The sequence below is a fragment of the Panulirus ornatus genome, chromosome 29 (genome assembly GCF_036320965.1).
Source record: "Panulirus ornatus isolate Po-2019 chromosome 29, ASM3632096v1, whole genome shotgun sequence".
Taxonomy (NCBI): Eukaryota; Metazoa; Arthropoda; class Malacostraca; order Decapoda; family Palinuridae; genus Panulirus; species Panulirus ornatus.
Genome location: NC_092252.1, coordinates 8,846,485 through 8,872,883, shown reverse-complemented (window position 1 = coordinate 8,872,883; position 26,399 = coordinate 8,846,485). Strand labels below are relative to the sequence as shown.

The 26,399-nt window shown below is 47.3% G+C and overlaps 1 protein-coding gene across 1 annotated transcript in view; it reads right to left on the bottom strand.

Moving 5' to 3' along the window:
• Sema5c (Semaphorin 5c) overlaps positions 1–25,687 on the bottom strand; it is a 101,239-nt gene extending 75,552 nt beyond the window's left edge. The window contains exon 1 of the mRNA XM_071679141.1: positions 25,196–25,687. The gene's annotated coding sequence lies outside the window, so the exon portion shown is untranslated. The remainder of the gene's footprint in view (positions 1–25,195) is intronic.
• Positions 25,688–26,399: the final 712 nt, after the last annotated feature.

Genomic DNA, 26,399 nt, shown 5'->3' with positions numbered 1-26,399 from the left:
ACAAACACACGTAAAGAAAACACCTGTTTATTTATGTGCCGTCCCAAGGATTGCAGAGTATCTTTATCATCTGATCTGAAAACTAAGTTGGTTGATTACATGTTGTAACTGACGTTCATGGCGATAAGATAAAACCTGATGTTCAGTCTGTTCGTACAAGGTGCTGCCCTGCGTCTGTCTGGATCTTTTTTTTTTATATGTTAGCGAAGGTGGCACGGGCAGCTGAGACGCTAAATCAATGCCATCTCATTAACGCTGTATACATATATTCATATATATATATATATATATATATATATATATATATATATATATATATATATATATATATATATATATATATATATATACACGTATATCCTGAGCCAGGTACCACATTTATCGATAAACAGCTGGGTTGACTGTGGACTGCCTGACACAACCAGGATTGGAACCTACGCGATCGATCCTGAGCGGCCCCGTGAATGCTTCACTGTCAGGAACGCTAACTGCTACTCCCCAGGGAGGTCCATTATGAAGACCATTTGATTATTCTACCTTCATGTCAACCTGTCAGACTGAATATTGATTTTCTTTATACTGAAGAGAGTAAGACATTGAGGCTACAGATCACTATTTGACTTCTGTAGGGCTGGTCATTGCGGTTAGGGGGGGACGACCCAGGATGGGTCAACTACCGTTGCATGGCGTTGGGGTGGCGTGGGACGCTGCGTGTGGCGTGTAATGACATAGGTATGGCGTGTAGACGGCATATCTTGCTGTGGCACGTACATAGCGCTGGTATCTTCATGTGGAGTGTGGCTGACGTGGATAACTTCATGTTGAGCATGCAGTACGAGGATAAGTGTAGCAGCGTGTGGATGGCGTGGGTAGCGTGTGGCACTTGGATGGGCAACGTGCCATGTGTGGATAGAGTGCGTATCACCACAAGCCGTGTGGATGTCCTATGTATCTTCAAACATTATGTGGATAGTGTGGAGACAGTCAGTTAGGTTGTGGATATAGTAGATATATTTCACATAACGTAGATATATTTCACATAACATGTGGATCTGGTAGATATCTTTGTTTTGTGAGTATGTGAGTGGATGTGTGTGCGTGCGTGTGTGTTGTGGATACATGATAACGTAATTAGCCCCTATCCACAGAGGGCGTGTGGATGGTCAGGTTATCTCCTTCACACGCCGAGCAGGATCTACGTATCAGCATCATTGGACAAGCGTAAAGTTTTCTAATCCCCAGGATTGGAGATAAACCGAGATTACGAACTGATAAAACGAAGCCAGTCACCCAGCATGCGCCTTACGTTATCACGCCACACCTCTCCAGAGTCCTTACCTTCGAGGCCACACAAGAGAACCACCGATGCATCGAATAACGATGACGATGCGTCAGGGCGGCGTACGTGTGTACGTGGGTATCACCAGGGAGACGGAAACGGTGGATCGTAATGAGAGATAAAGACAGGGAAAAAAAATGGACGTAGTTACGAGCGACCAGTGAAGCGGTGAGGCCGCCAGGTTCAATGTCAATACAGGTCGCGTCACTTGGCGCCGGCCACACTCGCCCCCCTGTAATTAATTTAGTAGCATTACCAAGGTCTTTAGAGTCATTATCTTTCATAACCCATGCTACCGTCAGGAATTTTGGTTCAGTTTTTCTGTAATTCACTCGATAGGAATCCGGTTAATTGGTCCAGTTTGCCAGTGTGGAAGCCGTCGCCACATTAAGGTATGATCATCGCCCGTAGGCAGACATAACTAACCGCTTCTTATACATAACGTTGACTGGTTGGTCAGAGGCCAGCCTCAGTCTGATGATACCGGAATATACGCCACCTCTTCCGAGCTGTTTGTAGCCGGAAACAGAAGGAAGAAAAGTCTACAAGAGCGATATTTCCGCACCGCTGGAACATTCCGGAGTGACATCCTTGACAGCCCGGGCCGACCTCCCGCCTGGGGCCACAGACACACACACACATCCCTCCTCCCTCCCTATAGGACACAGGTGCACCGTACAGACGCGGGCAGCATATCGCGCCAGCAGCACACCCAGCCGAGAGGAGATAGAGTCCTCAGCACGCCGGCCTGTCTATCTCTCTGTCTGTCAGCCGCGGGGCCCGCCACAGCACTAGCCTCCCCTGACAGACAAAGTATACCTTCACTATTGATATTATCGGTCCATTAGAGAAATAATAAGATCGCCGATGGAATCATATGCAACCGTGCATGCGTGGCAGGGGTGTCGAGCCGTGGGGTAGGGCTAGCATGACGGGGAGTGGCCGGGGCACACGCACGCCCAACCCACCCCATCCCACACCGCCCACCCACTCACCAGCGGCAACACACACACACACTCACACACCCCGCCAGAATCAGCGGCACCACACACCCCGCACCTTATCTTCCCCCCTCACACCGCCCGCGCCCTGGGCCACCCTTCATGCTTGACTTACTCTTCTGCTAAGTAAATTACTTTATGGCAAACTACTGACGGGCTGTCTCTCAAACAGCTGCACGGCCGCCCAGCTTAGCGTAGCTCACCTCTAACTCGATGGTGCTTGTCAGGCCTGACCATGGCTCCCGACAGCAGTGTGTAATATATTAATTACGTGGGAATATGCCTACTGGTGTCCTACCACTGCGGTAGCTGTGGTAACCTATTACTAATTTTAGGGAACTGATTTGTACGAATGGCTACCTTACCTTGGGACGAGAAATAGTCTTTCAAAATCTATGTATGAGAAATTCACAACAGTAATTCACTCAAGTTGAGATGAACCCATCAGGATCCTCAGAGCGCCTGTGACAACACCAGTGAGTACCGCACACCTCATCTGCTACAATCACGGTAGAAAAACAAGTTGGAATGGAGGAGGGAGGTGGAGCCGGAGCGGGCGGGTGAGGCGACCCTTCCTCCCATCTGTTGTTGTGATCCAACCGGCCCCCAGGCCCCACCCCACCCGTGTCCCCATCTCAGCACCCAGATGCGGCTGTACGGAGGGCAGGGCTGCGTGGGGCAGTGTAGGGTAAGGTACAAACAAGGGAGTACAGGTGAAGGACAGATAAGAAGAGAAATGATAGTCTTGGGTGAGGATATTTGTTGATATGGTGTAAATTGTGGCAGCGACAGGATAGTAAATCGGAAGGCATCTCCTCACCCATCACTCCCTCTGGCTCAATTGTCAGGCAAAAAAAGAGAGAAGAAATACCATGTATTATGGAGATACCTGTTCGTAGGGAAAGTAAGGTGAGGCAGGACAGGGCAGGGTTTAGTGGAAGTAGCTTGTACGGTACAGTAGAGAAATGAATGGATAAGCAACTGACGATTACATATTACAGGTCACATACGATTATGCTCAGACCTCCACTCATGTTCTGGGAGACAGGAAAACGAACAATGGCCTCATTTGTCAACATTTAACGTATAGCTGTGATTATGTATTTACGTATACTTCCCTGTACACATACATACCTACGGACTTCCAAAGGTATAGTGGTTAACACCGATGGCCATGATTCACGCTCGGGCGCGCCGGGGTTCGAATCCTGGGCGTGGTTGTCGGTCGAAAGCCAACGCAGCTCTTCTTCCTCCCCTTGGGGCTGATCGATAAATGGGTGTCTGGCTTAAGTTGGTGTGTGTGTGTGTGTGTGTGTGTGTGTGTGTGTGTGTGTGTGTGTGTGTGTGTGTGTGTGTGTGTGTGTGTGTGTCCACACATTAGAGTAAGGACATGGCACTTATACTTAAATATATATATATATATATATATATATATATATATATATATATATATATATATATATATATATATATATATATATATAAGGTTAAAAGACGGGGCAACACGAATGTAAAACACTTTCCCAGTAACAAACAAATAGTTCTCAGAGACAGTGAGAGAGAGAGTTATCATGTCAGTTTATATCTTCCTTACAGTTACAGGCGACTTGTTACTCACTCAGCACTTGTAGTTAAGATTTATCTCTTGATTATTTCGAGGACAAACACTGTAGCGTTTGAGGACGACATGGTGCTTGGATGTGACCTCATCTGCTCTTTAAAGTTACGTTATCATGGATCCTGGTGCTTAGCTCTGGGACGGGAATCCAAGCTAGTAATTGTTGTTTATCTTACTCTCTTCCTGTGTAAACGTCATTTGCCTTCGTCGGCGCAGCCCGTGAGGAAGGTCGCCGTCGTTCCTCTTCTCTGTGTGGTGTGGGAAATGCGGCCGTCGGCCAGATGGTTTGACCAAGGGAGGGAGGGAGGGTGTGTGCAGTATCCTGCAGTCTGGAATGGGCAGCTGGTGGTGTCCAGTAATGTCCTCTCCAGCCATCTCATAGAAAAGATGAGAAGAAAAATTACAGATTCCTCTCTCTCTCCCCCTGGACATGGCCATAAAGAAAAAAAGAAAAAAAAAGAAAAGATCCTTCCTGGGAGACCACCAAGGGAGCATCAACAAGAGAACGTCCATAAAAAGACGCCGGCTCGCTGAAAATTCCTTTGCGCACCCACCGCATGGGTTCTGAGGCCGAGCTCAGCACCCGTACGGTAACACACGCACCACCACCACCACCACCAACACCAGAGAGATAATACGACATTAACAGATGCCCTCAACACACGACCATCTCACCACAGAGGTCACGGAATTGTGAAAGATGCCTCCGGCTCACAAGCCCTTTAATTCACCAGGAAGATCACAGGGACTCACGAACACACTCAACACAGCCATGTGTGTCACAAGATCACAGCACACATGAACACACTCAACACAGCCATGTGTCTCACAAGATCACAGCACACATGAACACGCTCAACACAGCACACCCGAACACACTCAACTCAGCCATGTGTGTCACAAGATCACAGCACACATGAACACACTCAACACAGCCATGTGTCTCAATATCACAGCACACATGAACACACTCAACTCAGCCATGTGTGTCACAAGATCACAGCACACATGAACACACTCAACACAGCCATGTGTCTCAATATCACAGCACACATGAACACACTCAACACAGCCAACTGTCTCACTAGGAGGATTAAAACATTTACAAACACACTAAGTACAACCATCTGTCTCATCAGAAGATAACAACTCAGACACATTCATCATACAACCATCTCACTGGGATGATCAGAAACAGAGATTCTCAACACGTGATCATCTTGCTGGAGGAATCACACAACATAGCTAGACGCCTTCAACACACAACCGTCTCACTAAAGAACACAGAATACTACCAGAAGCCCATAAGACACAGACATCCCCACCTAGAGAACATGGATTACCCACGAACCCAAACTCAACCGTCTCACTAATGATCATAGAATACTACCTGACGCCCTGAACACACAGGCGTCTCTAGTGATCATAGAACACTAGCAGACGTCCTTAACACAGAACACTCATGTACACCCTAGACAAACACTCACGTACACCCCCGTCAGACACACATAACACCTACGAGAACTTATATACCGCTCACAGGCGTCCTTACCATACAAATAGTTTTTGAAAGAGAAGGTAAAGAACACCCTGTTCCTCAATACACCAAAACGGAAGATCGCTATGGCATTCACACATGTCGTCATCAGCTCCTGCATCATGCACTAAAACTTAAAGAACACCCATCACTCCGGGAGCCCACAAGAGGGGTAACAGAAGTCATAGATGCCTTCACGGCCACAGCCCAGTATTACCGCACAGGAAAGATTGCAGACAGCTTAGCAGTGGCCTTCGTCCCACGTCATCTTATAAGGCAGTATCCAACCGCGTGATGAATACTTGCACTGGAAACCACCTAAGCAGATCCCAGACAAGACTCTGATGTTTGTCCATCGATTAGAATTCATATCGAAGAACATTTACACAGAAGGAGAAGGGGCGGTAAAATCCTCTAAAATTACGGTGGAAGGAAAAAGGAAAAACATTAAGTCTTGGAGGGAAAGAAGCCTAGATATTGAAGAACGATAGAAGGTCCAGAAGAGAGAAGAATCAAAGTAAAGGAATTGTGGCAGCTACTAAAGCACAGGAGGAACAGTAGTAGTAGTCACTGCATGAAAGGGAGGGAAGCAAGAATCACGTCTTCAAGGAAAGAGAGGGAGGAGGCAGCTTGAGCCAGTACAGCAAGAGCCGCCAACCCCAGGAGAAAAAGGCCACCAGGAAGTGTCATAAAGGACATTGGGCTGCAAAAGTCTTCACAGCAAGGAGGAACAATGAGGCATGATAACATGGAAGGACAGAAGGACCACCATAGTTGAGGGGTCGACAGAAACTCCCCTGGCAAGGAGGGTCATCAAGAACCATCAGAACAGGGAGAGACAAGAATCAGGACGAAGGAAGTCCATCATCGCAGGGGTCATGGTAGCAAGGAGGAAGCAACAGGAGGAACGCCAGTAATAGCTACTTGGAAGGCGTCACTTCTTTACAACAGTTGAGGAGACAAGGGCTGGGCTCTTGCCAGTTTGACTCCAAAATCCAAGTCTAATTTATGAGAACCGATTACCCGCCTAACAACGGCAGATCCCGCAGTAAGACAACCCAGTATGGTGGTGTACACTCCACGCTCGTAAGTACAACAGCATTTGAGTAATGGTTGGTTCTGCGTGGCATAAATCATACAGATGATGTATAATAACCTTACTTCGGGTGTCGGGGGGGGGCACACAGCCTCGCCGAGATAACACACATGGAATGATTTTGGTGTTTCAGCGATCAGTTGGTCATGCATTACCCCGAGGGCGCATGTGTTCTGCATGACACGGGGGCAGCGGTCACACCCGGAACCGTAACGCCAAGGCGTTAACTAGCACCGCAGCAGCTAATTACTGCCAACACCAGACAGTGATTAGAGAAGGGCAAGAGCTGCGCGTCTGGTGTTTACCTCCAGCGAGACCGTTTTCTGTGGCCGGCCTTCCCGCGCGCGACCCGAGGACACCCCCAACCCCAGCTTTGGGCTGTCAAGAAAGGGTACGAATGATCCCGCCGCCACCTGCTGCTTAATCGCACAAGTAAGCGTGATTGCACATTCATAAGGCCGCATAAAACAGTCGTTCTGCCATAATATCGTGTAGATCAACTGGTCACCTTGCGCAAGACCCAAATCTTAGCCTCATAAGGCTTCCCGCTCCCCTGAGACTGGAATTCATTCCTTCTCCCAAGCGAGAGCGTTGACCAGAGGGTGAGCCTGTAAACGCTCCGTCACTACTAGTGTGGATGGCCTGGGGGTAAGGGCTGGCCGGAGAGCGTAGCCTAGGGCCGTGGCCTCTTGGAACAGGTGCCCGGCGGAGGGACGCTGCTGGGAGAGGTGGTCTACTATGGGCCGACATTCCACGGTAGATCGCCATCTAAATCACTGCGAAACTCCAATATATATATATATATATATATATATATATATATATATATATATATATATATATATATATATATATATATATATATAGGGATGATATTCTTTTAAAATCTTGGAGGGGTGTAGTGTATATGGCCAGTGGCTGAAGGAGTGATAGTGTTTCAACTCGAAGTTATTGCTGGTGTGGTTGCGTGTGTGGACGGTGACGCCTACCACAGTTCCCAGGCATCAGACCCAACCAGATATAGCTTTTAACCGCTCCAGCAGAGCGTGCTGTGTCACAGCGACCATCCTGTACCTCCATTATGCTCCTCTGTCACACTGCGGCACTCGTGGGTGAGTGATGACCCTTGAAATGATAACAGTGTGTGGCGATGTTTGCCAAGGTATAAAGTTAAAGCACAGTGGTACAGGCGTCTAAGCGGACGGCGACAGTCTCATCCCGTCTTACACGCTGATGATTAAAATCGCAAGTACAGTTGCTAAACTTGTAGTTAGGCCATAAAAAGTGGATTAGAAACTAGAGTCGGGGAAGTAGGAAAAAAAAAAGCCGGAGCCAGACACCGAAGATCTAGCTTCTAGATGATTAAAAAAAAAAGTGTGAACTTTAATACTTGTGAGCCAAGGTCTGGCATTTAGATATATTTACTAAAAAGGCGCTGTACATAAGAAATACGAGCAAACAGAGAGTAACTAAGTAACCTCTCGGGGTGGCAAATTGAAGCATCTGCTCCAAGCTGGAAGAGAGCGAGGGACTTGGAGTTGTGAAATCCAGCAGTGGTCAGTTTCTCTGGATCATCATGACCTCGACCATTATGGGCCGCGAGGGAGGATTATCGCACGACTCACACGCTTGGGCCCGTACTTTACACACCATCTCATTCCTGGGTAATGGACGAGGGGCTGTATGTACTGGTGTGGCGCCGACGGTCTGGCCAGTACCTGTACCTCTCACCCATGACTTCGCCGGGTGTTCAGCTACCAAGGGAAGACACGCACGCACCTCGCCCCTGCGTCGGACACCACGTCTACTACACGCCACTCCTATGCTTCGGGTAACACACGCAAACGTCAGATAGTCTTCCCGCACAGCGAATTAAAGACCCGCTCTTCCAGGGGCTCGCGTGTGCAGTACACGCGTCAGAAAACACTCTCATACGTCAGGTCATAAGGCCAGACGTCAGATAAACCCAGACGTCGGATGACAAGCGACGATGTCACACAGCAAGCACAGACGTCTGATAGTAATCACAGAAGTCGTACACATTTCCACACTCGTCAAGATATATCCATTCTACGGACAACACCGCCATATGGGACAGTACGTTCGCACTTCTAATATTAAGACCGACTGTCTATCTGTAGTCGGTACGTCTGGCAGCTCGACTCCTGACGCGGTCACCTGCTCCCTGGACAGAACTGGCTCGCGCCAAGTACTTTTAAGCGGCAAACATCAGTTAAGTTAGACGATACACCGATAAGTTGTACAGCTTACTCGTTGGACCATAAACACATAGGTTATGCAACTTAATCGTTAGAGTCTATACCCACGTCATTCATCTTGCTAATTAGACCAAATAACAATTAATTTTACCTTTTGTTAATTAGATAATATACCCATGAGTTGTACCGTAAACTCAAAAGTTACACAACTTGCTGATTAGACCACATGCCCATAAATTGTACCTTTCACGATGGTCGAAAGCATTGGTTCGAGTCCTGGTTGCAGCAGTCGGCCTACAGTCAACCCCTCCGTTCATCCACTTCTAGGGGGTAGTCTATAAAATAGGTACGTACCTAGCTCAAGCTAGGATATATATATATATATATATATATATATATATATATATATATATATATATATATATATATATATATATATATATATATATATATATATAGTTAAGGAGATGGCCTTGATTAAGGCCTCAGTTGTTCGTGCCGTTTGAACTAGCATAAGAAAAAAAATCTAACAGGTTCATCAGTACTGCTACGTGTTTGAAAACATTATATTCGTGCCGGACAACGCTCCTAAAAGTTAATATACACAAGTTTTTTGGTGCTTTTTGTGTACTGGACGGTATTCTTACAAGGTGACCAACACTTCTAGTTTGGACGGTTTAAACCACCTGCAAGCTGGACAGCAGACCCAGGTAGGAGGCAGGACTCTCACTCACACCCGTATTTTCAAGGTTAATTAGCGATCTTGGAAGGAATGTCCGGCCAGCATGGACTAAAGACCTCGAGCAGGTAGCCACTGGCTGCCACCGGCCGGCTCCCGTAGTGCCCAGTGGCAGGAGCACAGGCAGGCCCTCCTCTCCCAGGGGCGTAGCCTCACCACCTGAAGTTAAGCCAAATGCAGGCATCAAGCTCTCCTGCCACCGTGTCGGTCGCAAATAGCGGGAGCCTCATAACTCAGGAGGCTAATCAACTTGTAATCAGCTCACTGGAGCTCTCGAGGCTGGATGGAGTTAGTCAAGCTATCCTGAGATAGACTTGATGTGTGGTGTGCTCGTAGCTACCTGAGAGGTAATGATTTTAAATCACACCTGGCCCGAGCAACACACCGGGCGAACACCTTACACTAGGACCACAAGTGGCCAGCGTGTCTGAGGCTCGTCTCCCCTCCCAGGCGCTGGGCTATGCATGGACTTCCTTGATTACGTTTCACCTACCCGGCTGCTGTTGCTGCTGCTGCTGCTGCTGCTGCTGCTGCTCTCAGCCGGTGAATGTAAGAGACAGATGCACTCGTAACACAGCCACATTTCTGACGTAGGTCACATTTTCCTCAGGCCCAAAGTCTATCATTAAGCTTTGTGGATATCAGAAAGTGAATGCTATCGTGTATTCCTCTAGTGTGGCGAGCAGCAGTGTTGGCACAAAACTCGTGAAATCACTGTCCATCGCGACTGAGGAACAGCTTAGCTCGTCTGTTTGAGGGGGCTTTTAGTGGAGGGGAGAGGCAAGTGTTCCAATATAGTAATGGGTAAATTTCATGCTATACCGTGTCCATTGTTGTCTCTGGGTGAAGGAGAGATAAAGTACAATAACTCGTGACTAATCGTAGGGATGTGATGACGTAACGAAGGAATTCCTGTCCAGCATCACGTCTTTATGGATGCTTTCCAGGAGACGTGACGCAACCGGAAATGTATTTACACTCTTACCAGGAATCTGGCGGACCTCCAGCGGTTAGGCAACACCCGTCGGCGGTCTCAGCCGGCTACCCTCCCGCGGCACACGTCCTCAGTGCACACTGATGGTTTTTACAGGTGCACACATGTAGGAATCCTGGCTATGTAGACGGGTGGGCGAGTGTGTACACACACAAGGCCGTGTGGCACTCGTCCTTCCTGGCGGTGTCAACCCACGCCATCCTTGATGCGGATAAAGAATTAGATTTGTTTTTCTGTCCTCATGTGTCTGTCGGCCCTAGAGTTTTCCCAGTGTTTATGGCTGTTTGCTTGGTAGATCCACGTCCCTCTGACTGTTTAGGTTCGTCTCTTTATGTACGTACATCTTTGTGTGTGTGTGTGTGTGTGTGTGTGTGTGTGTGTGTGTGTGTGTACCCATGGGCATATAATAAACATATGTGAAATCAGGAGTCTCATCAACATTAGAAAATAAGATATTCTTTTCACGTGTTCGACGTGGTTGTTTTGGATGGGAATCCCCGCGTGATAACATTACAATTCCTGCTTCACACTGAAACATATATCATTCCCAGCGCACGAGAGATTGGGGTGGGGTGTGTGTTTACCAGGGCGAGTAGTGCCTGTGCTGGACCTGCCTGCCTGCCTGCTTGCCTACCCCTGTTAGCCCCGCCACAACTACCACATTAGCTGCGCACCACACTTGCTTAATCTCATTAATATCCAATGTATACATCGCTCCTTGTATTTTGTCGCCTCGTGCTTGCCCTCACTAGCATGGTTAACGTGTGTATTTAACGAGCGTGCGGCTGCCCTCATCTGACTCTTATTCCAGGGTCGGGGGGGAGTGTCAGGCAGCCGAGTTTACTGGCGCATTAATTTCCTAAAGTGATAATTGCATATCTGTTTTTATGTCTGTCGAATTTGGTCAACTTCCTTTCTAAGGCATCGCCTGGTTGGTTTAAAGAGGTTTCTCGGTCCTTTTAGTTCTGCATATCTTGGTGTGTCAGTAACTCGTACATTAGTGCGCACACTTGATACTCTGGTTTACGCCGGGCACCTCCTCCTCCTCCTCCTCCTGCTGATCCTACTCTCCTCCTGACCTTCGCTGCACAAGTATCTTCAGTGCTGCCAACGCCTTCATCGTATTTTTCAGTTTTATCGCGAGGTGCCTGTCACAGTCCGCGCCAGGCGAGACAACAAGAGCCTTTGCCTCGTCTTCCCTGATTCTTATTCTAGTATTTTTGTTCACATTAGGTTGTGGTGGTGGGCGTTAACCCAAGCAACGGCCCTGGACTCCCCATGCGTCGTCAGCAGGACCACTTATGCATTTATATCAATTTCTACGGTCATTTATCTAATGCATTACTCTTGCCAGCCGGCAATAACTAATATCGAAGAAAATAAGCAACATAAATTGTTGTTGTTATGTGATCCCCCAGCCCACAGTGACCCCGGCTGGCCTGCGGGGAAGTGTGGCCTCTCGTCAGTCGCATCCAGCGTGAAACCCAGCCCTGCGCAGCATCACCTGACCCTCTACGTCTTAGCATTATTGATTACGTTCGACTGGTATTTCCAGTGTCTACGGTTACCTGATTCCTTTCCTTCTGTGGTTGTAATGTGGCGAGAGAGAGAGAGAAAGAAAAATCCCCCCGACACTGTGGTTTGCGGTGGTATCATGAGGCACAGGCGGGGATGAAGCGGTGGTGTTGAGCAGACGAAGGTACCTGGGGAGGAGGGAGGGCTGGCGGTTACTCTCGAGCCCCAGGGGCGAGGTAGTGGCCCTCCTCGCCGCCCCCGGGAGCTGGTGTTGTCACCCTTTGTGCCTGCGTCCCTGAGGGCGTCTCATTTGTGCGTGAGAAACAAACGCATGCCTGTATGGTAGTTCCCACGAGGCCGCAATATGCGAGTGAAATATAACCTGCGCATCGGTATAATGCATCCAATAATGCCATCATTGTGCTGGCAGGGATAGCAGTGCTCAACGTGAAGACCGTCTTGAGCCTCGAAAGTTAACCTGACTGGTGAACTACAGTCGCGGCTAACTGCACAGTCTGTTGCAAGATGGCTTACTGCACAGTCTGTTGCAAGATGGCTTACTGCACAGTCTGTTGCAAGATGGCTTACTGCACAGTCTGTTGCAAGATGGCTTACTGTACAGCTTTTTCAAGGAGAGTGGGGTTCGGGTATGGTGTTGAATCTTACCAGTGTACTTCTTGGATATATGTTCCCTGTAGATGTGAATAGAGATATGATATTTGCTTCTTGAATAGTTTCGAGCTAGTGTTCCTGCTGGAGAAACCTGTGGATGTAGGTAAAGCTGTAGATCTTCACTTGTTGAGTGGCTTCCTCGAGGTGTGATGGAGGAGTGGCAATGGACACAGTGGTACTGATCACGTCCACACTAACCCTTGACCTCAAGTGTTTCAAGTGCCAGTTACATCAAGCTGGCTCGCTCTACTTGGCGAGGCACACGCCCCACCTTGGCCCAGGTCATGACCTGGCCAGACCAGTTGTTGAGGCGACAGGGAAGTTGTGATAACAGGTCAGACAGGTTGTGGTGACAGGTCAGGCATGTTATGGGCACTGATCAGACAGGTTGTAATAGCAGGTCAGACAAGGTGTGGTGTCAGATTCAGTAGATTGTGATGACAGGTCAGGCAGGCTATATAACATGTCATGAGAGGTCAAGCAGGACATGTGAGAGGTCAGGCAGGCTGTGGTAGTCTAACCCTCATCTGGGTCAATACCAATGGATTATGTCGACATGTGAGCTATTGGGAGGGCTGGCAAGACCATTAGGTATAAAGTGACCAAGAGAGAGAGAGAGAGAGAGAGAGAGAGAGAGAGAGAAGCTAGACGAGGCCAACATCTGATCTGAGGCTGTAGGACGGTGAGAGCTCGGCACACTGTCATGTAACACATCTCTTTGAAAGTTGATTCCGAGAGCCCGAGCCTTGGGCCGAGCACCCCTGCTGCTGCTGCCTGGGCCCTGAGTCGGGGACCCCTGCTGTTCCTGCTGCTGCTGCTGCTTCATCCGGACCGTGAGTCTGGGACCTGTGTTGCGAGCTGCTGCTGCTGCTGCTGCACGGGCCACAGCCTAGCTTTAGATATTCCGTCCACTGCCTTTATATTAATAGTTGGTCGTTATTATCATGTAAGTCGTTACTGTGTAGAAAGAATACTGATTCACATTCGGTGCTCGCATGGGATTAATCCTATTAAATTGAATTAAATACTAGTGTTGTCTTTATTAAGACTCCACCTCACAGATGGTGTCTCGCTTTCCTCAAGTATTAAGTCGTTGAGGTACAAGTAAGCGCATTGCGTTCGAGGTCTGGTGTGTAGAGTTTAGCCCCGGATATACTTTGTTTAAGCTGCTCTTACGCATTGTAGTCATTGTATCACTTCCCTTGCATGACTTTATACATTCAAGCTGCCTTGCAGTGCTTTCGTACACTCACCCTGCCTTGCAGTGCTTTCGTACACTCACCCTGCCTTGCAGTGCTCTTGTCCATGCAATAGGATGTAGGCTGGCAGATAGAATGATAACACCAATTGTTCATTCTCAAGCTTCGTGTTTAAGCAATGCAGCGGCATATTACTTTGTTCACATCCGCTCGTATCATGGACATAAAGGATCTATACTTTACGTAGCCACCACAACCTCCCACTGTTGTTTTGTTGCGCTGCTCGGAGACTGGACCTCGTTGTTACAAAGACAGTGATCCTGTGCTTGTTTACTGGCTGTGTCGGAAGTGGAACTGTGTAGTCCTTACATTGGTATTCCTATCTTCAAGTGTTGTAGCTCTTCAGGTAAATGGTTCATTCATTCACCTCCTACATTCCTAAGATCATTGAGCCGAAACTAGTCAGAATTGACGTCTGCGTCATCAGAACCTGCAGCTTACATTGTGGTGGCGCCAAGCTGTCTCCCAGCGAGTTGTAGATTACGAATTTAATTCCTTTTCATTCATCAACGTTTGTACGCAGAGCAAACCTGCCAACGTTCCCTCCCCCAGTGTCCTGACGTGAGTGAGGCATTACAAGGTTTGTTGCACGCATACTGAAGGCATCTCGTCGTGCATGTGTCGCGTTGATGGTGTTGGATGAATTCTCTCCTCCCACCGTCTCCTTCGCTCTCTCCTCCCACTGTCTCCTTCGCTCTCTCCTCCCACCGTCTCCTTCGCTCTCTCCTCCCACCGTCTCCTTCGCTCTTCCATCCAACGATGACGCAGTCGGATATTAAAGGTCATTCCGTTTCACTGTATGGGTCCGTCCGTCCGTTTTTACTGTGCTTGTAGTTCGTCCGCCAGGGAACAAAATATGTAATAGACAAAGGAAAAGAATACATGGAATCTTGATATCTTTGACATTACAGAATCCACTTGTGAAATGAGTCAGTTGACCAAGGCGAATGAAAGTTCGAAGTCAAGACCACAGCGTCAGATGTTACTTGCCCCGCGGAACACGATCGTCGACACAAGCAGATGAAGTTATGTTTCTCGTGTTCTTATTCCGTGGTCAGGTGTCATGTTTCACGATGGAAGTGTAGAAGGATATTCTTTTTCCAGTCATCTACCAATACTTCCATTAGAGACATCGTAGGACTCTTGTTTCTAGTGAATCAATCTTTTGATTAAAGATGCTGTTGTTCACCAGCCAAGGTGTCACGTAACTCTAATTAACTAGTAGAAGCAGATGAGTTAATCAGGTGATATCATGTAACACCAGAACGTAACGTAAGGCCTGTGCTGCGGTTTTGATCTCTGGTAACGTTGGAATGTGGTCACATTATTTCGGCATCGGGCCGAACTTCCTCACCTAAGGACACTGAGCGTAAGCAGAGTTCTTCAGAGGGATGGCTTCAGATACACTTTACGAGGGGTGTCGGAGGATTCGCTACCCCTACAGCTCGGTGTGGGACCCAGTTGTCGTGTTGCTCCTGTTGCTCACTTAGGGTGTTGGAGGCCGCGGCGGCACCGTCTGTTAGCGTTGTTGTATATTCCGTCTGCAGGTGAATTAGCTGTGTTAGTGATGTCATTACATGTGGAATTGAATTACCACAATTAGCGAGGAGTTGGTTAAAATGTGTAACGAGCGGTGTGGGAGGCGGTGGGCCGGACGCGTGGTTGGCCCACTCAGGAGGTCACTTTAAGACGACGCAGCTCCGGCTTCTTTTTTTTTATGGCTTTAGAGCGACTCGGTGGTGCCTCGTTGGTAGAGACGAACCCCATCCTCCTTCCCGCCCGACCTCGACATTTATACCATCATAACCAGTACAACATGCAGGAAGACAAGACGTCATCACTCAGCCACCCATACACACACACTCAGAGCAGCTTCGTATAGGATGACAGATGGACTGTCACACCCGCAAGTGTCTTGCCGTGGTGTTTCTGAGATAGACTTGGGAGTACGTAGGCCTGTAATTCCAGGGACAAGAAACAGATGAGTCCAGTGGCATTAACGTGGACAGGTGGCCGGGTGGGCAGACACAGGGCCAAGGTGGGGTGAAGACCCTGGTATAGCGACCACCAGCGGGCAGGGCGGCACACGATGGCTAAGGAGCCCCCGCCCGGGCCCCCGTGGAAGTCCTGCCTCTCGCGGGTCCTGGGTCGACGCACCACCAGGGGGCCACCACACATCACGAGGACACCCTTATCATCATGTGACAGTCATATGTCCTGACGTGTGTCCGGTGCAGGAGATAGTGGGGGAGCTGCAGCGTCGGATAATCGCAGTCGAAGGAGGCGAGGGCGTGTACGGGCGTAACCTCTGTCGGCGCCACGCCCGCCACGCGCACAACACAGCCAAATGTTGCCCGCCTGTTTTTGCGTACCACACACACACACACACACACACACACACACACACACACACACACACACACACACACACCTGCAAAACACCCTAACTCTCCCACAGAACCAGATCCATAAGAGGCACAAAACTCCCGGTGAACACCTGAACCTTTTCAAAAGGATCGTGTCCTCTTGTTGCCTCAGGTGTCCTTTTAACTCTCCCGACGGACGCTGCAGGTAGAGTCTCCCACACAGCTCCCGAACCTTCCTCAAGATGTGAACAGAAAAAAAAAATATATCTACAGAAAACAAAGGATGGCGTGAGCATTACAACAGATCTGGAATGGCATGAACATTACAACAGAGCTGCAGGATTTCTCTTACAGTCGTCCAACCACTTGAAACAATGACTCACACAGAACACCTCTGTCATTTGTAAATGCCTTGAGACATATGCTGACCATGTTCACAAAAGTTATTTTTCAATAATAATATATATATATATATACATATATATATATATATATATATATATATATTTTTTTTTCTTTCTTTCAAACTATTCGCCATTTCCCGCGTTAGCGAGGTAGCGTTAAGAACAGAGAACTGGGCCTTTAAGGGAATATCCTCACCTGGCCCCCTTCTCTATTCCTTCTTTTGGAAAATTAAAAAAAAAAATAATGAGAGGGGAGGATTTCCAGCCCCCCGCTCCCTCCCCTTTTAGTCGCCTTCTACGACACGCAGGGAATACGTGGGAAGTATTCTTTCTCCCCTATCCCCAGGGATAATATATATATATATATATATATATATATATATATATATATATATATATATATATGTGTGTGTGTGTGTGTGTGTGTGTGTGTGTGTGTGTGTGTGTGCGCGCGCGCACTAGATCCTAAGGGCAGTGAGAAACTGACCAGGACTGGTGGGAGGAGCGGTGCAATAGCCAGGGAAGCCCCGACCACAGCGCCGGTAGGCTGGCGGCCCTCGCCACTGTCAGGTGCCCCGGTAATTAAAGGGATGCGGGGATATTAAACAACTTATCCGGCCTGGAGACGGTTGTAATGGGTGCGGGATAATGGGCTGTGCTGCCACCGCAGAACATTTACTGCCAGCTAAAGGAACAATTTGATGTACACTGCAGTAGCACGTCCCTCCCTGACATCCTCCTTAATTCCTCACATACTCGTAATTTGTAAGTATTTGAAAAATGCAACCGAGATATATTTGAATTCTGCTTTCAAGAAGTTCTTTCGTATAAATTTTCTATATTTCAATCCCTAGAAAAGCCCAACAGATCTTACTGCCCTCAGAAGTACATTTGGCATTGCAACAAAAACAATTTAGTCATTTCTAGTTTTTATTTTTTTTTTTTTTGGCGAACTGTTCGGTTCTAAGGGAGTAGCCACATATTATACCAGCTCCGGGCGATTTCTCCACATCCCTTTGGTGGTGATCGGAGTCCTTTTAGTCCACTCAGAAGTGACCCAGAGTCAAGGGTGAGGGTGTGGGGGTACGTGACACTCTCCACCGCACTTACGGGACAACTGACATAGTCCAGATGTATCCACTTCCACTCTTTCCCCTCCCCTCCCCGTCTCACGAGCGCTCCGCCAAGTTTCAACCCAGTTTCTCCGCCTACCAGTTCGGCCAACCAGTTTGCGATGAAAATTATTGATGTCAAATGAAATTAGAACTTCAGAATGAAGAAGAAAATCTTTTAAGTTCTTCGTATTGTTCTCCAGTACAGGTGAATTTCAGTCTAAGATAGGGTATTGTAACAGGTTATAGCGGGCGGAAATACTCTAGCCACCTACATGTTACACAACCCGGCCCTTGTGTCTGCATTTGGCCTCTGTTTCCATAACCAGTCTTTTACTGCGCTTCCAAGACTCACATCCAACTCTATTAACACCTATAGAGTCTGTTCTCACTCATTCTTTCTTTATTCACATTCAACCCCCAGTACCTTACGCATCTTAAGCTCTCTATCCACCTTGAACCCCTTGCAGCACATCCAATCCTCTTATCCATATTTACCACCCATGTGAATTAATAAATTCAATGCCTCTCACATCCAGCATCCAAGTTTTCACCCCTCTCTACCCACATCCTTCCTCTTAACCCACGTTTAAAAAAGTCTACGCCAGGTCTAGAATGGCCCAAATGGCGGCCATGAATCATGAGGCAAATAGACTATCCCTTCAAGAGTGAAGGGCATGGGCGGAGGCGCGTGGGCGTGTCTAGTATCCCGGGCACAAAATGGGCGTAGGGCAGGAAGGTTACATTACTAGGTGATAAGGCGACTGGCGACCACCGGGAGACGGCTCTACTTGATGGACACTGCGCTCGCCTCGCTGCAACACCCATGTAGCATCTGCTCTCCTTTCCATGTGTAAACCCGAGGGATTCGTCCATACCGAACACCGGTTACGTCGTGCGGGTGTGGGCCGCTGTTATAACGAGCATGATGTCTCCATAATTTGATAGGAATCGACACACTTTAGCACTTGGGGAAACAGTCGTCTGCTAAATGTAAATTACCAATGTGCGTGGGACATGTCGCCAGGAGATAGCATCAGGCTCATCAGCTTTGTCTGGTGCTCAAGATGGGCGGGTAACACCGAGCTGCACAGGTAAGGATCGGGCGGAGGGAGCTCTCCTGCTGCTGCTGCTGGGTACACTGACCACCCCCCCCCCCACACTCCCCCCTTAAACCCCCCTTCCCTCCCCTCACCCCCCAGTGGACAGCCCCAGGTGATAGCTTGTTACTGACCCCCCCAGCAAACATCTGGCAGCACGGTTATCGAAAAACCCATCAGGTTCCACACTAGGCATGATGCCTGGACTGGGAGGTCTGTATCTTCGTCTCCCTCAGGACTACGTAGACCTTTATCTTCATTTGTTGGGCAGCGTAGACGGACATTCGTCTTCGTCTCCCACACAAATTGCATAGAACCTCGTCCTTTGTGTAGCTCCCGTCTCCATGAGAGTATCATAAGGCTTTTACATTTCCCTTCTGGACGACAACGCAACTCTTTACCGTCGTCATAACTTTTATATTAAGAGGAAAGAACAGACTTCCATCGTTCTCCACTAGAACCCTTAACAGACTTCCATCGTCCTCCACTAGAACCCTTAACAGACTTCCATCGTTCTCCACTAGAACCCTTAACAGACTTCCATCGTCCTCCACTAGAACCCTTAACAGACTTCCATCGTTCTCCACTAGAACCCTTAACAGACTTCCATCGTCCTCCACTAGAACCCTTAACAGACTTCCATCGTCCTCCACTAGAACCCTTAACAGACTTCCATCGTCCTCCACTAGAACCCTTAACAGACTTCCATCCTTTGTTCCCTAGAGGGAAGCACAGACTTTTATATTTGTCTGCTAGAAGACGGATCAGCATTCTATCTCTGCCCGCTGAGGGACAGAACAAAACTTTATCTTCGTCTTGTATAGGAAAGCACGCATCTTGATCTTCGTCTGCTACAGGACAACAAAGACATCTGTCTTCGTCTTGTAGAGAACATCACAGACCATTGTCTTTGTTTTCTTGTTGACCGAACGGATCTTTGTTCAAAATTGGATGGCACAGACCATCTTGGTCTCATCAAGGATACCGCAGACCCTTTATTTCCGTCAGTTGAAGGACAGAGATGACACCTTTATATTTCTGTACTGCAGGACTTCACGGACGTCTAGTGGAAAAAGTAGAAATTTCCACTGGATCATTCCACCGGTGTACCAACATGAATTACATACACTGTCAGATTCCTTACAGCTCGTAAGGCATTTCTAGGTTGATTAACGATCATTAGGTTATCGTTAACTTGTGGCAAGGCACGCAATTCCGCAATAATCAGGAACCCTGATTACTTAATTGTATCACATTGCACTGATTCTCGTAACGAAGACAGGTGGCTCACATTTCCGCCATAATTAACCCATCTGGGTGATCGAGGTGTCGTCATATGAGGGGAAGGAACCCGCCTGCAAGGAGGAAGGGCCGCGAGAGCTTGATAGGTGTTTAGCTCCGGTGCGTCGGCGACCTTGAGGCTCGAGGCGGTATTTGTAAACAACACTTGACGCTCAGCTGGATGGCTTGCACCTGGAAAATTAAACCCCATATTTCGCCAGATGATCCTCCTGGAGGAGTGTCTGACGCCACCTCCCAACGGACACGACTGTGAGAGTCTGTCTCGTAAAATTATTTTTGTAAATGGCATCTTCGCACGACATGAAGAGATAAATAAAATGTTCAGTTTCTTCCGTGGCTAGGATGCGGCCGTCAATCTCTTCTGAACTGTTTGTATACATTCGGAGTCTTCCTCCTTTACGACTACTTTTATACGACGTATCGTATGTCATGGCTCTTCTTACCCTGTGTGTGTGTGTGTGTGTGTGTGTGTGTGTGTGTGTAGGGGGAGGGGGTGCCAGTGATCCCTTCCCACCCACCACGGGAGTGTCGCTAGCCAACGTCCTCCTCCCTTACAACCTGTCTTTCTCCCCCTACCACTACGGGGAAGTTGCTGCCTCCACATCCCCCTTCCCCTAAAACTTGCCCCTCACTCCCACCCACCACGGAGGTGTTGCTGCCTCACATCCCTCTCCCCTACAAACCTGCCCCCCTCTCCCTCACCCACCACAGGAGTGTTACTGCCCCACATCCCCCTCCCCTACACCCTGACCACTCCCCCATCCACCACGGGGGCATTGCTTCCCCACATCCCCCTCCCCTACAACCGGCCTTTCTCCCTGCCTGACCCAGACTCAGCAACCAACACCATCTGGATGTTCGCTTCGCTGTAGTATTTTTTCCCCATGTGTTGCGGGACTGGTCAGGTCCAGTTTGCTGCCTTAATATAATGCACTATTCCTCCTGTTGCCTCAGTTCATGGATTATATTTAGCTTATTACGTCTTTATCCATTTATTTCGCGCAGATGATATATATGTAGTTAAACGTTTGACTAATGAAGTTCAGCATTGTATTTACTATATTGTTGATAACTTTTTATACCCTGCAGGATATGAGAATGTGGCAGTATAGCAAAAGCACTCTGTCGAGTACTGACTTTTCGCGCCAACTTAAGGCAGCTGTTATAACACTTACTGAACTAAATACGATCCCCCGCAGGTAAATTCAACAGCCTGAATACCTTCCGTTGTTTCTGTTTGTGTTGGCAGTGCGGATACTGAAAGGCATTTGTTTCTTTCTCTTACTGTTACTTCACTAATACTACCCATGCTACACTACTGCTGCTACTGCTACTACTACTACTATTACTACTACTACTACTACTACTACTACTAGCTGCTGCTGGTACTACTACTGCTACGACTGCTACTACTGTTTTTGTTCTTTTACTACTACTACAACTACTCAAAACTTTCTTCCTCCGTTAAACCTTCGTGATGGAGCAAGTTACTTACAAGTCATTGAAATTCGCAATAAGGATTAAGATGGAGTCGCCTTCCTTTGCTCTAGACCGAGTTTCTATACCCCTGGAGCCGCGCATGAACACCTTATCTCACAAATATACCTTTACATGGCCAATCATCCCTAAAAAGGTGTGATTTGCCATTGCCGAGAGTTTGTTGTAGAGTTACCCAGAGTACGATGCTGGGGTTGAGATTGTGCGAAGAGCTGTTGGAGGCACAGGACCTATATGGTCGGGCTTGATGGCAGATCGAGTTCTCTACGGCAGGACGCGTAGGGTTGAGACCTTTATGGCTGTCCCAGACCATTGCAAGCAAACTTACGGTCTCTCTCCGGTCTGGTCGGACCAGGACGACTACCGGGAGACATCAGGATGATGTGGGATCTGTTTATTTTTGTGGGATTCAAGATGAATTACATTTTTCTCAAGATAATCAGGTTATCTGTAGCAGGACCTCAACACTTGGGTAAAGTTGTGGATTAAGAGAGTAGGATCTCTGGAGTGTTTGGATAAAGGGTTGAATCCCTGGAGTGCTTGGGTGTAGTAAATCGTTAAGCATTTAAATTAAAAGTTGGATTGCTAAAGCGCGCTGCCTGGATCTCGAAGATTTATGTCAACCCCTTCGAACTGGACGGCACGACCCTTGAGCATGATGGCTTGGCTATCATGCCCAAGAGCCGTACCGTCTAGCTCGTGCACCAAGGGGTTAAGCGCTGGGTTATTTGAGCATAAGAGGAGAGATGGTTGGATTGCATCAGTACTGAGATAAGCGATTGAATTATGCGACAAATGACAAATAGGGCACACGGGCAAAAGATTGGATCATTTGAGCACTTGGGTGAACGATTGGATCCCTTGATCATCTGATTAAAGGGAATGCACCACGGGAGCACTTTAGATAGAAACTTTAGTAACCCGATCTCACAGGATAAGGTCCAGCACTCAAGTAGTACATTAGAGCTCTTGAGTGTTTGGGTAAAGTTTTGAGTAACTGGATCACTTAAGATAAAAAAAAAAAAGAAGATAAGCAAGGACCAAGATCAGTCCATACACAGGTAAATGGTTAGATTACAAGCCCAGGGGTAAAGTGTTGGCCGGATCACACGAGCGCTTGGGTAAAGAACTGAACGACTTTAGGCACAGGATCGTGGGTGCATATCATGACTTGAATACAGTACACTGGGCATCTACCACCCAGTTGTTCTTCTCTCTGTGCTCGAGGATAACGCCTTGGCAGCTCTGCTTACCTCTGGGCGCACTTCAACCGTCTGGAGGTGTCTATTCACAACTCTCAAGAAGGCTTCTTCTCGTCATGGATCCTCCACAAATACTTGTACCTCAGCGTACCCGCCGAGGCCGACTTGAGGTAGTGTTTGGCTCGCTCAGGGCGTCAGACGACTATCTTTTAGTTACTGAAGGGCCACTCGAGGACGGGTGGAACCACTTAAGGGACTGCTGGACAAATCAATTCAAGGCTGCATCGTTTAAACCAGAACTTGGGCCCCGAAGGCAGGGCTGGTCGGCCGTGTAGTGGGTTGCACCCTGGCGATGGCGTCGCCAAACCCCATGTTCCACAAGTGGTAGTTTTATGTATCCTGCCTAACTTGCTGATCAGATTACACGAGAAGTGAACCGAATCGTATCTGGCAGAGAGGCAGAAGCTTGGGGGGGTGCCTTATTACACGTTTTGGAGTACACGATATTCTCTCTCTCTCTCTCCTAGATTCAAGCGACGTAGTAGTGGTCAAGAAGAAAAGAAAAAAATATCTCTCAGTGATGAGTGCTTGTCTCGGGACTTTCCTCGATACGGTCGCTCACAGCACAGACCCGTGGCTCTTGATGTGGCGTTGGGAAGGGGGACGAAACTTGGCTCATTCTGAGGGTCATGGGGTCGAGGAGGGTCTACGGCCAGTCGGGTCTCACTTCACCTCCCCCTCCCCCCTTCTGACCACCACCGACCAGCTAAGGCTTGGGTGATATTTTATCTTATATATATATATATATATATATATATATATATATATATATATATATATATATATATATATATATATATATATATATATATATATATATATATATATACGTATAAAACTGATGTTTAAAAACGTCATCTGCAAGTGGTAACGCCAGTAATGTCTGACTACGGAAAAGAGTAACATTGTCGTTGAGAACCTTTTTGTCCTAAATGAACCCACCATACCTGCTACCGTGTGGTAAACTCTCGAAGCTGCAAGAGCCCTTCAAAAAGGCGTTGTGTGGTTAAATAATAATGATAATAATAGTAATGATAATAATAATGATAATAATAATAATAATAATAATAACAATAATAATAATAATAATAATAATAATAATAATAATAATAATAATAATGATAATAATAATAATGATAATGATAACAATACTGATAATAATAATAATGATAATAATAATAATAATAATAATAATAATAATAATAATAATAATAATGATGATGATGATGATGATGATGATGATAATAATAATGATAATAATAATAATAATAATAATAATAATAATAATAATAATAACAATAATAATAATAATGTAAAACCAAGTTAGCAAAGATGGAAACAACACACCAGAAAGATGGAGAGATATTGAGAGTCTTCAGCTCTCTAAACGAGCTGAGATTTGGACATGTATTACCCTGAAATACACCCCGAGTAGATAAACTACAGTCCCTCTTCTGCTCACCATGATGCGAACAGTGGCAATTTTTGTGTGAGGGTAAAACAAATCAATTTTCCGATAAGCCTTCCAAGATCTAGTACCAGGAACGACCTGGCAGGTGTGGTGGAAACCGCAAGTGAGGCCAGAGATAAGAACTTGATTGTGAGGGACCGTTCACCCTCACAAGGTTAAAGTTTACACTATGCACAGCGCCCCTAAAACAGCACGGTACGTTAACTCTGGAAAAGAGAGAGAGAGAGAGAGAGAGAGAGAGAGAGAGAGAGAGAGAGAGAGAGAGAGAGAGAGAGAGAGAGAGAGAGAGAGAGAGCACCGTCTGCTTTTGCACAACATAAACTGTTAACATCAAGAGACTTGGAAGATTTTTTTTTTTTTTAGGGACAAAAAATTACAGCCCTGGACCCTGTCATAAAGACCAGGAGCAACCAGATCCTGCAGCGTGAGCCGTGCAGCAGCGCAGACCAGCTGACTACTCTGGCTGGGACCACAACACCAGACCCCCGTACCTTGACCAAGTATGGCTGAACTTTAAACCTACGGATGGCAGGGTCGTACCCACATGAAATAACTATACCTGCGTAGGGTGATTCGTATCATCATATCTTCCTTATCTTGACAACATAGACCACAGTCTCCATAATCCATCCACCACCATGACCAGATTAGACGTAGAAAACAGGAACACCGCTTTAGGTTTTGGTACTTACGTCATGTAGGGCCTTAAATCACGGTAAGGCTTGGCGGGGCAGCGAGTGTTATCCTCGCAAGGGGACCTAATGGTTGACCCAGCTCTCAGAACCCGCTACCACACTTCGTTTCACTCCTCTTATTCTGTCGTTCGCTCATGTAGGTTCTTTAGCGAAGTTGTAAATGTCCATCGGGCATCAACAGGGTGAACGGTATTCTTTTTTCTCTCAAGAGACTGAGAGACGTTCAGTCCCGACAACAATCTATAAATCTGATCTTTTTGGGCTGTCCACTGGTCGCGCACCTGTGCTATGTCATCATCAAACTCGGTGTTTTGTAAGTTTTATTCCTACTCCAGGATGGTTGTATGGTGAACATCGATTAAAACAAGCGTGTTGACAACGTGACAACTGTCTGGGTCCATAAATACACAAGAGTGTGACAGGTGTACGGATGGTGACAGAACGGCCGGCCAACGCACCCGCCGCTTTGACCGCTGCTAGTAAACTGAGATCCCTCCAAGGTAAGATTCTGCTGACGCTCTCATCTTGGCCACTGATGTTGGTTGACCCAAGTTAAACTTTAGCCTTTTCGATGGTCAGATAACGGAAGGATTCGCACTTTTCACTTGTTTTATAACCCACCTGTTTACCTATCGCACTAAAACCCTGTAGTTATCGTACAATGTCGAGCAGTAGGTGATGTAGGGTACACATGTTATTGGTAGGCGACAACGATGATGCGGGAGTTGCCAGCGCGTATTTTTACCCCGACCCGCGGGGTCTCGTCCTTCATTTTCTGGTTATCCTTCAGGTCATATTTTTTTGTCTGCCGTAATTACGGTCCTCTGTTTTGACCTCCTTGGTTATGATTGGAACAAATACGTTGTCCTGCTGTGCTATTGCGATAGGGCCTTTATTATCAATGATATAAAAGGCATTGATGTTGTCCGATGGGAAATACCTCTCGAGTAACGGTATAAACACCTGTGCGGCAGGAAACCCCCGACGTAAACAATGCAGGTTGCGTATTATTATGTTCTGCCTTAAAGTTCTTATGGGTTGCTCGGGCATCACCTCAGGGCATCATTACGGCATAACACCAGCGGTCCGGCCAGCCATACATTCTACTTGCCATAACCCTAGAGCGTCCCTCTGCGGGGGTTAAATTATGCGCAGATGCTGGGGGCCGACAATCCTTCGCCGCTCACGTCCTGGGGGCCCG